We start from the raw sequence: 11,672 nt of genomic DNA on the forward strand, positions 1-11,672 counted from the left end.
ATATATATATACTGAGATATTAGGATGTGTGTGTGTGTGTATGTATATATATGTATATATATATATATAAACATTTTGAGACAAGTGTTGAGAGCCACAGCCGAGTCGGAATGGCCCCTGGCATTTTGCCAGAAGTAATGGTTGAGAGGCGAGCCATTATGATGATAATTAGGTTAAGCTGTGTATAATTGCTGTGACTGGATGATTCTGGATTGAAACAGGCTGTGTCTTCAGTTGTATATAGACCCCTGCTGTCCAGCAATAGGGAGGCTCTGGTAATAGGGCAGCTCCTGCTGCCTTGGGCGCCTGCTACTTTGGAGTTCCTGTTGAGTTCTCGGGGAGCCAGGTGGAGGGAGTTCCGGTTGGTGTGTGGTGTGCCTGAGAGGGCCGCGTGGGTGCCATTCACGTGAGTTCAGAAATAAAGTTTGTTCCTGCTTGAGTGGCTCGTGATTTGTGCCCAGCCAGACTGTGGCATACAAGATTTGGCTAAGTTGCTTAGAGCCTTGCTATGTTGCTGAGACTGGTCTTGAACTTATTATTCTCCTGTCTCAGCTTCCCAAGTCGCTGGATTACAGATGTGTGCCACCATGCCCAGCAGAGTAGGAGAAATTTTAAGTCTCTGAAGTATAACAGTCCAGAAATACTGGGTAGTTACTTGGTATGGGGTCCTAACACTCAAAAGCATATAGTTATTGGACGTCCTTTCCAAGGAGATAGCAAAAAAAAATTCATGGTTTAATTCTGGAACTGTGAACCAGCCATAGTACTAGGGATTGAACTCAAGGGCACTCAACCACTGAGCCACACCCTTAGCCCTATTTTGTATTTTATTTAGAGATAGGGTCTCACTGAGTTGCTTAGTGAATTGCTTTTTCTGAGTTTGGCTTTGAACTCAAGATCCTTATGTCTCAGCTGAAAGAATTCCCCATGCAAAGACACTTCACCGGGAGAATTCCAATTTTATTGCAAAAAGCTGTGTGCTTACATAGAACTAAGGGGGAGATGGTAGGGTTTAGATAAATGGCAGGCAACCCGTTTATTGGCAAGTTCTTTCAGATATCAGCTCCGGAGCCCAGGAATTAGTTCTCATTGGGGCTAAGGTTCCCCGCCAGTGAGATTTGAAATTGGCGCCGGCGGGAGAGTTCACACGGGCGGGAACTTTTCGCACCACTGCAGAAAAGGAGAAGGTAGGAAGAAGAGGTGCTTAGGCGCCATGTTGGGGTTTTTTTCCTCTGGGGTATGGCTGCCGTTTATACTTTTCCCAACATTCCTCCCTTTTTGTTTTCTTAGGAAGTGGGGCGTCGTTGGTCAGATCTGGCTGCTTCCTGCTGTGTGGGGGCACTGTGGGGCCTAGAAAGGGAAGTGGAGGAATGCTCGGGGGGCAGGTCTGGGGATATCATGGCAGCCAGAAATAAAACCCAGTGGCTATAGACAGCTACTTCCATAGCGGTGAAGTCTGTGAAAGTTCCCTGAAGCCACAAGTTGTCGATGGCATCGAACCAGTCCTGGATGGAGGAGATTGTTGGTATCAGCCACTGGTCCTGTAACAGAGACTCTAGGAAATACTGGAAGCATTACCTGGACATGGCGTCACCAGCACCTGAAGAAGATCAGAGCAAATAAAAACAGAATGAAGATAAAAATTAAAGCAAAGGTCAATTTTTGGCAGAAGTTCCATGTTGGGGGACTGACAGAGAAGAGGCCAAGAGCCATGAGGAAGCTTAGAAGGACATAAAGACTCATGAATCCAGGATGGCAGATTAAGAGGTTCTCCGAGCTCGTTGTCTCCTGCTGTCTGATGTCCGTTGCATTCCATTGTGCCTGGTAGTGAGCTTCAGCACTGAGTGAACTGTTCTCTTGGAGATGTTGGGGGTTCATCAGTCATCAGAGGCTGGTAGTGCCTAAGCAAAAGCTGGTTGAAAGTTGATTAGAAATTTTCTGCAATTGGCTTTGAAGGAACTTCATTATGCAGGGCAAGAGAGCACAAAAAAGGAGCATCCCAATAAGAGGCCCCAAGATAGGTAGTAAGTACGTGGCAAGAGAGGAATGGAAGAACCCCGTTATGGGATTAGAGGAGGTGGGTTTGAGCAGTTGGGTTGATAATTCCTGCAATTTAACAACATTTTTTTCTATTAGCCCAGACTCATTAAAATAGTAGCAACATTCCTCTCTGAGGAGCAAGCATGTACCCCCTTTTTCTGCAGTGAGAAGATCAATCACCCTTCGGTTTTGTAAAGCCACTTGTGCCAATGAAGTAACCTGCCACTGCAAGGAGCCCAGAGACTCAGCAGTGGTATCGAGTGCTTCCTGCAGTTTTTGTTGCAGGTCATTGGATGCCCATAGAGCATGACCTATAGCTCCACCAGAGAGTCTGAGACTTGCCACTGAGGTTGTTAAAGTGAGGCCTACCAGAACCGGCAGAAAGACTGCCCTACGGGTGTGGGAAGGTAGGGCCAGCTGCCGGAATTCGGTGGGAGTATACAAAGACAGCTGAGGAACTACAGGAACCAAGAAGCAGGTGCCAGAGACATTGATTGTTGAGGTACTTAAAGACCCATTACACCAGAGGAAATGTCCAGGTTGCATAAACACAGGACTCGATGGGGTGCTATAGCTCAAGGAACAAATGGGTAAAGGATTCATTGTTGGCTGGTGGAAACAGATGAAAGGAAATGAAGTATTGGTGGAATAACTTTCCCACAGTGGGATACGTGTCACATGTAGGGGTTGTCCTTTCTTAGAGAAATTGTAGGTTTTTGCTGAAATATTTCCTGCCGCTAATGGGACCGCTGCTAGAAGTGGACGACTAAGTGAAGCACAGAGAAAGCACTGAGAAGTAGGCACAGAAAGAGGGGTGGAGTTTAATAATTGAAGAGTTTGGTGTAGCAAATTGAGCCATGTGGGAGGGGGGCCTAAGGGGATTGAAGGCTCTGAATTCTCTTTGGATGGGCTATGGATAAGATCTCGAAGTTTTGATTCTGACTCCTTGATGTGTTCGACTACCTGGATGGTTGCTTTAGGTGGCGTAATCAGGGTGCGGCCAACAGTCATCCACCCTGTGGGTCTGGCTGAGGTTGTCCGAGCATAGACAGCAAACTCAACATAGTCCCAACGTTTGGCCTTGGGGTCAGGTATATCTAAAGTATACCATCCATTGTTATCAGATGAAGAGCCTTTATGCCACTTTAGGTAACTAGAAGTCCACCCTTCAGGGTAACCAAGTGAGTGGTAAGAATAGCTACCACGTTCATCATGGAACCTGCATGACCAATAGGGGCACCCATTATATATCTCAGGCCACCAATGACAATAGTCTTTGGTTTGATCAAAAAGGAAGCAAATGAAAGGCCAGTTCCAGCTACCAGGGACGAAGGTCCTTGAAGGTGACAATTTTAGGGAAATGGAGGTGCAGTTGTGGATGAAGCAAGTAGTTGCATCCACTGCGCGGACCTTTTGCATGCCATGTTCTGAGTATCGTTCCCGAAGAGTGAATAAATACATGGTAGGAGAGGAGGGTAAAGACCAGTCCCGACAGAGCACAGAAAATAAGCAGAGCACAAAAAACAAGCAGAGAGAGAAGACTAGGGTGTTGGGAGAGCTCATTGTGCCTTCTTTAAGAGGAATTGGGCTGCAGAGAACACCGTGTGAGCCGCAACTTAAAGGGGTGAGATGGGTGTGGAGAGCAGGAGTAAAGGGGAGGTTCAGGAGGTGATTCTTGGAGTTCCTCTGGGGTGGTCCTGTAGTCAGCAGGTGGGGCATCCTGGTAATATGGCTTCAACCTAGAAATGTGAATCCAGGGAGTGAGACGGTTGTCTGGTAAGGAGAGTTTGGCGGCGGTGGGGGTACAGAGAATGACAGGATAGGGGCCTTCCCATTTTGGGGCAAGAGGCCCTTTCTCCTCTGGGGTGTTATAATAGACTAGACTCCCAGGTGTTAAGGGAGGAGTGTTTGGAGAGGAGACTGGGTCCGGAAGAAGCCAGTCCTGATATTTCCAGAGTTCCGAGCGGAGATGAAACAAGAGAGGCAAAGACAAATCTCTGGTGAGATGTCCTTGTGAAACGACCAGCCCAGGGGGTATAAGAGGTCTTCCATACATTATCTCAAAGGGAGACAGTAAAGATGGTTTCTTAGGGAGAGCTCTGATTTGAAGCAAAGCCAAGGGAAGGTGTTTGACCCAGTCTAAGTTTAATTCCATTGTCAATTTGGTAAGGACTTCCTTTAGAGTACGATTTACCCTTTCCACTTTCCCTGAAGCCTGGGGGCGATATGGACAGTGGAAATGGCACTTGAAGGAGAGGGCTTGAGAGACCTTTTGTGTGACCCTAGAAATAAACTCAGGGCCATTGTCAGATTGTAAGGAAGTGGGCATACCAAACCTGAGGATAATGTCTGTCAGTAAGATTGAAGCTACAGTGGAAGCCTTTTTATTGGAAGTGGGAAATGCCTCAACCCAACCAGAGAAAGTGTCCACAAGGACAAGGAGGTATTTAGTGTGCCATACTGTGGGCATGTTGGTGAAGTCTACCTGCCAGTCAGCAGTGGGAATGTGTCCCCGGGCTTGGTGGGAAGGGAAAGGTTTTGGCCTTAAAGGAGTATGAGGGTTGGTCCGCTGACAGATCTGACAATTAGAGGCTATATTTTGTAGCATGGCTTTGTCAGAGGGGGTGAGGGAGAAGAAGCTCTGTAAAAAGAGGGTTAAAGACTGAGAATTGGAATGGAATAGAGTATGAAGGAACTTGAAAAGATCCTTGTTCTTACTGGAAGAAGTAGGGGCTTCAGATGAGCTGTCTAAAGTGGCCATTATATGTCCCCCAGGGGGGCCATAATTGGAAGTGGTAGCAGCCATTCGTGCCGCCTGGTCAGCTTTGGCATTGCCCTCAGTGATAAGAGAGCCGTCCTTCTGATGGGACCTACAATGGACAACTCCCAACTGGGTGGGTAAGTGGGAGGCCTCTATCAGATTGGTTATAAGAGCCGAATTAGTGATCGCATTACCTTTGGTGGTAAGTAGGCCTCGCTCCTTCCATATTACAGCATGGGATAATAAGATATGGAATACACATTTTGAGTCAGTATAAAGGGTGGGGGATTTGCCTTGTGCTAGAAGGCAGGCACGAGTGGCTGCTATAAGTTCAGCCTGCTGGTTGGTAGTTCCTGAAGGCAGAGCTTTGGCCTCTATAATCTCAGTGGCTGAAACTACAGTGTATCCAGAGTAATGAGTGCCATTCTGCCTAAAGGAACTGCCGTCAGTGAACCAGATAAGGTCAGGCTTGGTGAGTGGTCCCTCAGAAATGGAAGAATGACAGGGGAGGAAATCATCTAAGGTTTCCAAGCAATTATGAGTTGGTGTGTTAGACGTGGGAGTCATTGGGAGCAGTGAGGCAGGGTTCAGTGCAGAGCAGGGGAGGAAAGTAATATTAGGGTTTTCCAGAAAGGAAGTGAGGAGCGACAGAACTCTGGATGGAGGAAGGGTTTGAAGGCCCTTATAAGCTAAAAGATCCTTCAAGTGATGTGGGGAGTGGATAGTTAAAGGGGCCCCAAAAGTCAGCTTAGAGGCTTCTTTGTGTAAAATTTGTCCAGCAGCCAGAGCTCTTAAGCAAGGGGCCCACCCACGGATGGTAGGGTCTAGTTGTTTGGACAAATATGCCACAGGTGCAAATGTAGGCCCATAGTTTTGACCTAAGACCCCAAGTGCTTGTCCCCCTTTTTCATGGACATATAGATGAAATGGTCTTGAAAGATCAGGAAGGTGAAGGGCGGGTGCCTTTAGGAGGAGTTGCTGAAGCCTGCGGAAGTGGTAGTTGGGGGAGGAGGCAAGAGATTCACTAGGGGGTCCCTTTGCTAGGTCATACAGGGGTTTGGCTAGAAGGGAATAATTTGGGATCCAGGCCCTAAAATAACCTGCTAGTCCTAGGAATGATAGTATTTCGGCTTTCGTATGGGGCACTGGAAGATTAGAGAGGAGTTGCCTCCTATGCAGTGTTATTTCCTTTTTCCCAGGTGTAAGACGAAAACCAAGATAGGTGACAGAAGACTGGGAAACCTGGGCCTTGTGGGGAGACACCCTATATCGCTTATCTGCTAGGAAATTGAGAAGCTGGGCAGTGTGGGATTGAGAGTGTTCCCAAGAGGGACTACATAGAAGAAGGTCATCAACATATTGAAGGAGAGTAGAGTCAGGACAGGTGGGGTGAAAGGATGTGAGGTCCTGGGCAAGAACTTGGCCAAAGAGATGGGGGCTATCCCTGAATTCCTGTGGGAGGACAGTCCAGGTAAGCTGATGAGAATGGCGGGTGTGAGGGTCAGTCCACGTAAAAGCAAAGATATCCTGAGATTCTGAGGACAAGGGAATAGAAAAGAATGCATCTTTTAAATCTAGGACCGAGAAGTGGGTAGTAGTGGCAGGGATCTGAGAGAGGAGGGTGTAAGGGTTGGGCACTAGCGGGTGGATGGGGACCACAGAGGAGTTGACAAGGCGAAGGTCTTGAACCAGCCTGTAGGACCCGTTAGGTTTCTTAACTGCCAGAATGGGGGTGTTGAAAGGAGAGTGTGTAGGCCTAAGATACCCCTTTCGTAATAAATCCTGGATGATGGGTTCTAATCCGAGGAGGGCTGTGGTTGTGAGTGGATATTGTGGTTGACTAATATATCTTGAAGGGTCCCGTAAGACAATATGAATAGGACTGCATTTAGCCATAGAGGGTGTAGTTGTGTCCCAAACCTCAGGGTTCACTTGTTTAGATAGTTGTGGAAGAGTGCATGAAGGAGGTGTATCTGCCCCTAGGAACATCATGAAGAAATGAGAGGTAGGAGAGGTGTAGGGTGATATGTGAATGGTGACTTTCAATAGTGAGAGTACGTCCCTTCCCAGAAGGGGAATGGGGCAATGGCTCATAACGAGAAAGGAGTGTTTGAAGGACAAAAGGGATCCCTGCATATAACATGATGGGGGGGGTTTCGAGGGAAAATCTGTTTACCTCCTACCCCGACAATAGGAGTTTTTGAGGGTGTGGTAGGACTCCAATACTCCCTCAAGACCGAAAAAGCGGCACCAGGGCTCCGTCAATCCTCCTCTGCCAAGCCCAGGAGAGGCTGGGGTTGCCGGGCAGCTGACCAACCTCCCTTCCGGGTTGTTGGGCAGTCTGCCCCCCAGTGTCCCCTTTGATGGCATTTTGGGCAGGGGTTGGAGGGTGTCCTCGGTGAAGGACAATCCCTGGCCCAATGTCCCTCCTTACCACATTTGAAGCAAGCTCCAGGGGGTGTCTTACTAGGACGGCGTGGTGATGACCTTCTCTGAATGACCTGGGCCAACATTTGGAATTTGGCATTTTCAGCCCTCTGCCTACGGCGTTCACTTTCATCTTCTCTACCATGAAAGACCTTGAAAGCGACAGCGAGGATTTCAGTCTGAGGAGTAGCAGGGCCCTGTTCAAGCTTTTTAAGCTTGGCTTTAATGTCAGGGTAGCTTTGGGCCAGAAAATATGTCATTAAGACATGACGGCCATCAGGGGTTTCTGGGTCAAGGTTTGTGTACTGTTGAAGGGCCTTGGTTAGTCTATCCAGGAATTCTGAAGGTGTTTCCTCCTTCCTTTGAATGACCTCCTGCACCTTTTGAAAGTTAACAGCCTTGCGGGTGGCCTTTTTTAGGCCCGCCAAGAGGCAGGATGTAAAAAGGTCAGGAGACTGTAAGCCTTCAGGGGTGTTGTAATCCCGTAGGGGATCCTGCTCTGGGACAGCATGAGGGCCCATGGGGTGGTTAGGATTGGTCCTATGATTTTCATCAGCATGGGCTTGGGCTAGCTCCCAGACCCGTCGCCTTTCCTCGGGGAGAAGTGTATTGGCCAAGAGCATGTAGATGTCATGATGAGTGAGGCTATATGCTTGTAGGACCCATTGAAACTCCCGAATGTAAGTTGTGGGGTCAGTGGTGAATGAGCCTAACTTCCTCTCTAGCTGAGTAATGTCCGACATGGAGAAGGGCACGTGGACCCTGATGACACCCTCGGGACCAGCTACCTCACAAAGGGGTGTGATTGACTTGGGGGTGGGAAGGAGTCCCTTAGACTTGGTAACAGGAGGACTGAAAGAGGCAGGCGGCGGACAGGAAGGAGAGGGAGGGGAAAGGAGTGTCTCTGTGGAGGAGGAGGAGGTGGAGCAGGCAGAATAGGGTGGAGAGGAGGGGGATGAAACGGAAGGCTGAGTATCTGTGGAATCAGGCAGAGGAAGAGGAGGGTATAGCGGGAGAGAAGGGGCAGATGGGGCTGGGGGATAGGGTGGGAGTTCATCTGCTGGGTCAAATGAGGAAGAATCTGCAAAGTCAGGAGTAGAAGTAGGGGAAGAGAGGGGTTTGCAAGCAAGGAGGACCTGAGAGGGAGGGCAGGAGGAGCAGAGAGCAGGGTGCTGTGTGAGAAGGCTAAAACCTTCAACGCAGGGAATTTCCCTCCACTTTTTCAGACACTGGCAATAGGTAAAAAGGTCCCAGAGGAGGTTTGCATCTAAGGAGCCTTCTGGAGGCCAATGATTGCCATTATCCAGTGGATATGTAGGCCAATCTTGGGTACAGAATTTGATTAGAAGTTTGGGCTTGATGTCTGGTGTGAGGGAGAGTGTGGCCAGATTTTTTATTAAACATTTGAGAGGTGAGGCTTCAGGTATAGACGAAGAGGTGCCCATAGTCACAGGGAGAGACGGAAGAGAGAGAGAGAGAGAGAGAGAGAGAGAGAGAGAGAGAGAGAGAGAGAGAGAGAGAGAGAGAAAGAGAGAGAGAGAGAGAATAAGAGTAAGTGAGAGAGACAAAGAGAAAACCCTGGCTGGAACAGCTTCCAGGAAGCTCAGGGTGAACGGGGGTCAGGTGGGCGTCCCCAGAATGACCAGTCGTCGCAAGGAAATACAGAGGGCACTACCTGGTCGTCACCAGTGAAGTGCGATCTGTGAGACCCAAAGGGGTCGGAGCCACGGGCAACCTGACGTCAAGAAAGTTTTCGACCGCAGTGGAAGAAGTCAGTAATGAAAACAGAACTCCGGCTCCTGCAGAACGCAGTTCCAGGCCGGGAGTTCAGTTTTCCCCGAGCAGAGAGGCAGCTTCAGCCAGACACAGCAGCCCCGCAGGAAACAGCAACTCTAGCCGGCAGTGGCAGCGGCAGCGGCAGCGGCAGCGGAGGAGGGAAAAAACCACAGAGCCTCTCGTGTAAACTCAGAAGCCTCACACCCCAAAGGGAAACGGATCACCAGAGGGTCCACTTCGGCCAGTAAAGGTCTTAGTGGGAGGAATTCACTCCCCCCTACCGGGCGTCTGGAGTGTGCCAGACGATCACGGTCACAAACCCAGCGGTAGCCTGAAGGGAGTTGGCAAGCCGGGGTCAGGGGACTCTTACCTACGCCAGATCAGTGGTGAGTGCAGGAAGCCGGATTCTGAAAAGAGCGGACCAGGGCGGAGTGTCTCGGCGGAGCAGGGGATGGGGCTCTTGTTGGAAAGAGCTCACCCGTATCCTCACACGGGGCACCAGAATGAAAGAATTCCCCACGCAAAGACACTTCGCCGGGAGAATTCTAATTTTATTGCAAAAAGCTGTGTGCTTATATAAAACTAAGGGGGAGATGGTAGGGTTTAGATAAATGGCAGGCAACCCGTTTATTGGCAAGTTCTTTCAGATATCAGCTCCGGAGCCCAGGAATTAGTTCTCATTGGGGCTAAGGTTCCCCGCCAGCGAGATTTGAAATTGGCGCCGGCGGGAGAGTTCACACGGTCGGGAACTTTTCACGCCACTGCAGAAAAGTAGAAGGTAGGAAGAAGAGGTGCTTAGGCGCCATGTTGGGTTTTTTTTCTCTGAGGTATGGCTGCCGTTTATACTTTTCCCAACATCAGCCACCCAGGCTGCTAGGATTACAGGCATGCTCCACAGTGCCTAGCCACAGTGAAGTTTCTTAACAGGCAGAATATTGTTTTGTATTTGGCAAAGCCAACTCAATCTATATTTTTAAAATTTGTCCAGAAAAAGATGGATTCCCATTAATGCCTCCTCTTAATGATATTTTCTTTCTGCCTGGACCTATTACCACCTTCTCAAATTCTAGATTAATATAACATTAGTCAACTGTACATTTGCCCAAATGGCCTTATTTACTTTTAGCAGACTTCCAGCAGAGCAGGCTTTGTTTCCTTTTCCCAGATGACACACAGGAGCTGGAATCACAGCCTGCACTCTGGAGTTTCTTGCAAATAGATTTATTGTTTTTTTGATAAGAAGATTATCTGAGTAATTGATTTACACAACAAATTTCACTCCAGGAGAGGGATCAATCTGGCATATAAAAAACTGTGCCTTCATTGATATCTTCCCATGGTATATTCAAGGAGTTAGAGCACAGGACATTGTGGAGCCTGGCTTGTCAGTCTTATCACAATGATATCAATATTAAGTGAGTTTCTCACCATTAATTTTACCCAGAACCACTTTTGAGGTCTTTTCTCATGGTGGGTATATTGATATTAAATGGTGAAGACCCTTTCCATCCTTTTCTTTAGACTCCCTGGAAGATCCCTTTGTAGAGGCTGCCAAAGTTTCTATTCTTAACAGAAATTATATACTATAAAGACAATATCAACTAGCTGTAAGGAGTTCATGTCAGTTTGTCACCTCTGTCCACTGAATCTTCTTTTTCTTATGTCCAGGGCACTCTGTCTAATGTTGGTCACATTAACTATACACTCATTTTTAGGGATCTTTCTCTTCAAAAACCAACAGAACCAAAAGGCAGGTGACTGCAAACATGAGGACTCAAGGAGGTCCTTGTATTTCAGCTCTGTGGAAAACAAACATGCACTCCACCAGAAGTGTCTCCTGGCATGTAAAATCTCACCAGTTGATTCAGTTGTTTCAGGCTCCCAAGTTGGGGGAGCATGCACAGGCTGCTTTGGTCTCAGTTTTTATGATATATTTAGGGCCTGAGGAGCTTAGTCCATAGGGCTGAGTCCAGACAGATGACTCCTCTTTATCTCTATGGGAGCACAACCCCTGCTGTTTGTGATGCACCTGCAGTTTAGCCAAATCAGTCCAGGCAAGGTTTTTACCTTTTCAAGCTGAACCTTACGAACTTGTAGTTAGTTGCTTTCTCCAATTATCGTAGTTACTACTTCTGTTCAGAGTTCAGGAGTTTGCATTTTTTTCTTTACTTTGCCCATCTCCTATCAAGCTGCAAGCTGTTTTTTTTTTTTCTTTTTCTTTTCTGTGTATAGGTGTTTATCCTATTAGTCCACCCTTAAATTTAGTTTGAAAGGATGCTGTCAGAGCAAAAATATTTTCCCCAGAAATAGATATTTCATGACCAAATGGGGTGTCCTGTCAGATTTTAAAAGGGAGACCATTCCTGTCCCCAAGTCACAATCTAACAGTGTTGAACCCATTTCCACATACTTTGTGGATGGTAGCCTCCACCACTCAAGGGCAAAAGGAGCACAAAGGCAGGGCAGAGGCCAGGTCCTCTTTGCCCATTTCTTAAAGCCCTGGCAGCTTTCCTGGTTTTTGTTCCTCAAGCCTAAAATGGGTGTCCCTAATCCCTAATGAGATGATCTGCAGCTGCCTGGGGCCAGACTGAGAATCAGTGCCAGGATTAACAGCACTGGGTTGAAGGGATTAAAATTGTTTTTTAATCCTTTCTTCTGGTGTTCTGCT

The sequence above is a fragment of the Marmota monax genome, unplaced genomic scaffold (genome assembly GCF_021218885.2).
Source record: "Marmota monax isolate L192 unplaced genomic scaffold, Marmota_monax_Labrador192_F-V1.1 WCK01_AAM20220418_F8-fsc00067, whole genome shotgun sequence".
Taxonomy (NCBI): Eukaryota; Metazoa; Chordata; class Mammalia; order Rodentia; family Sciuridae; genus Marmota; species Marmota monax.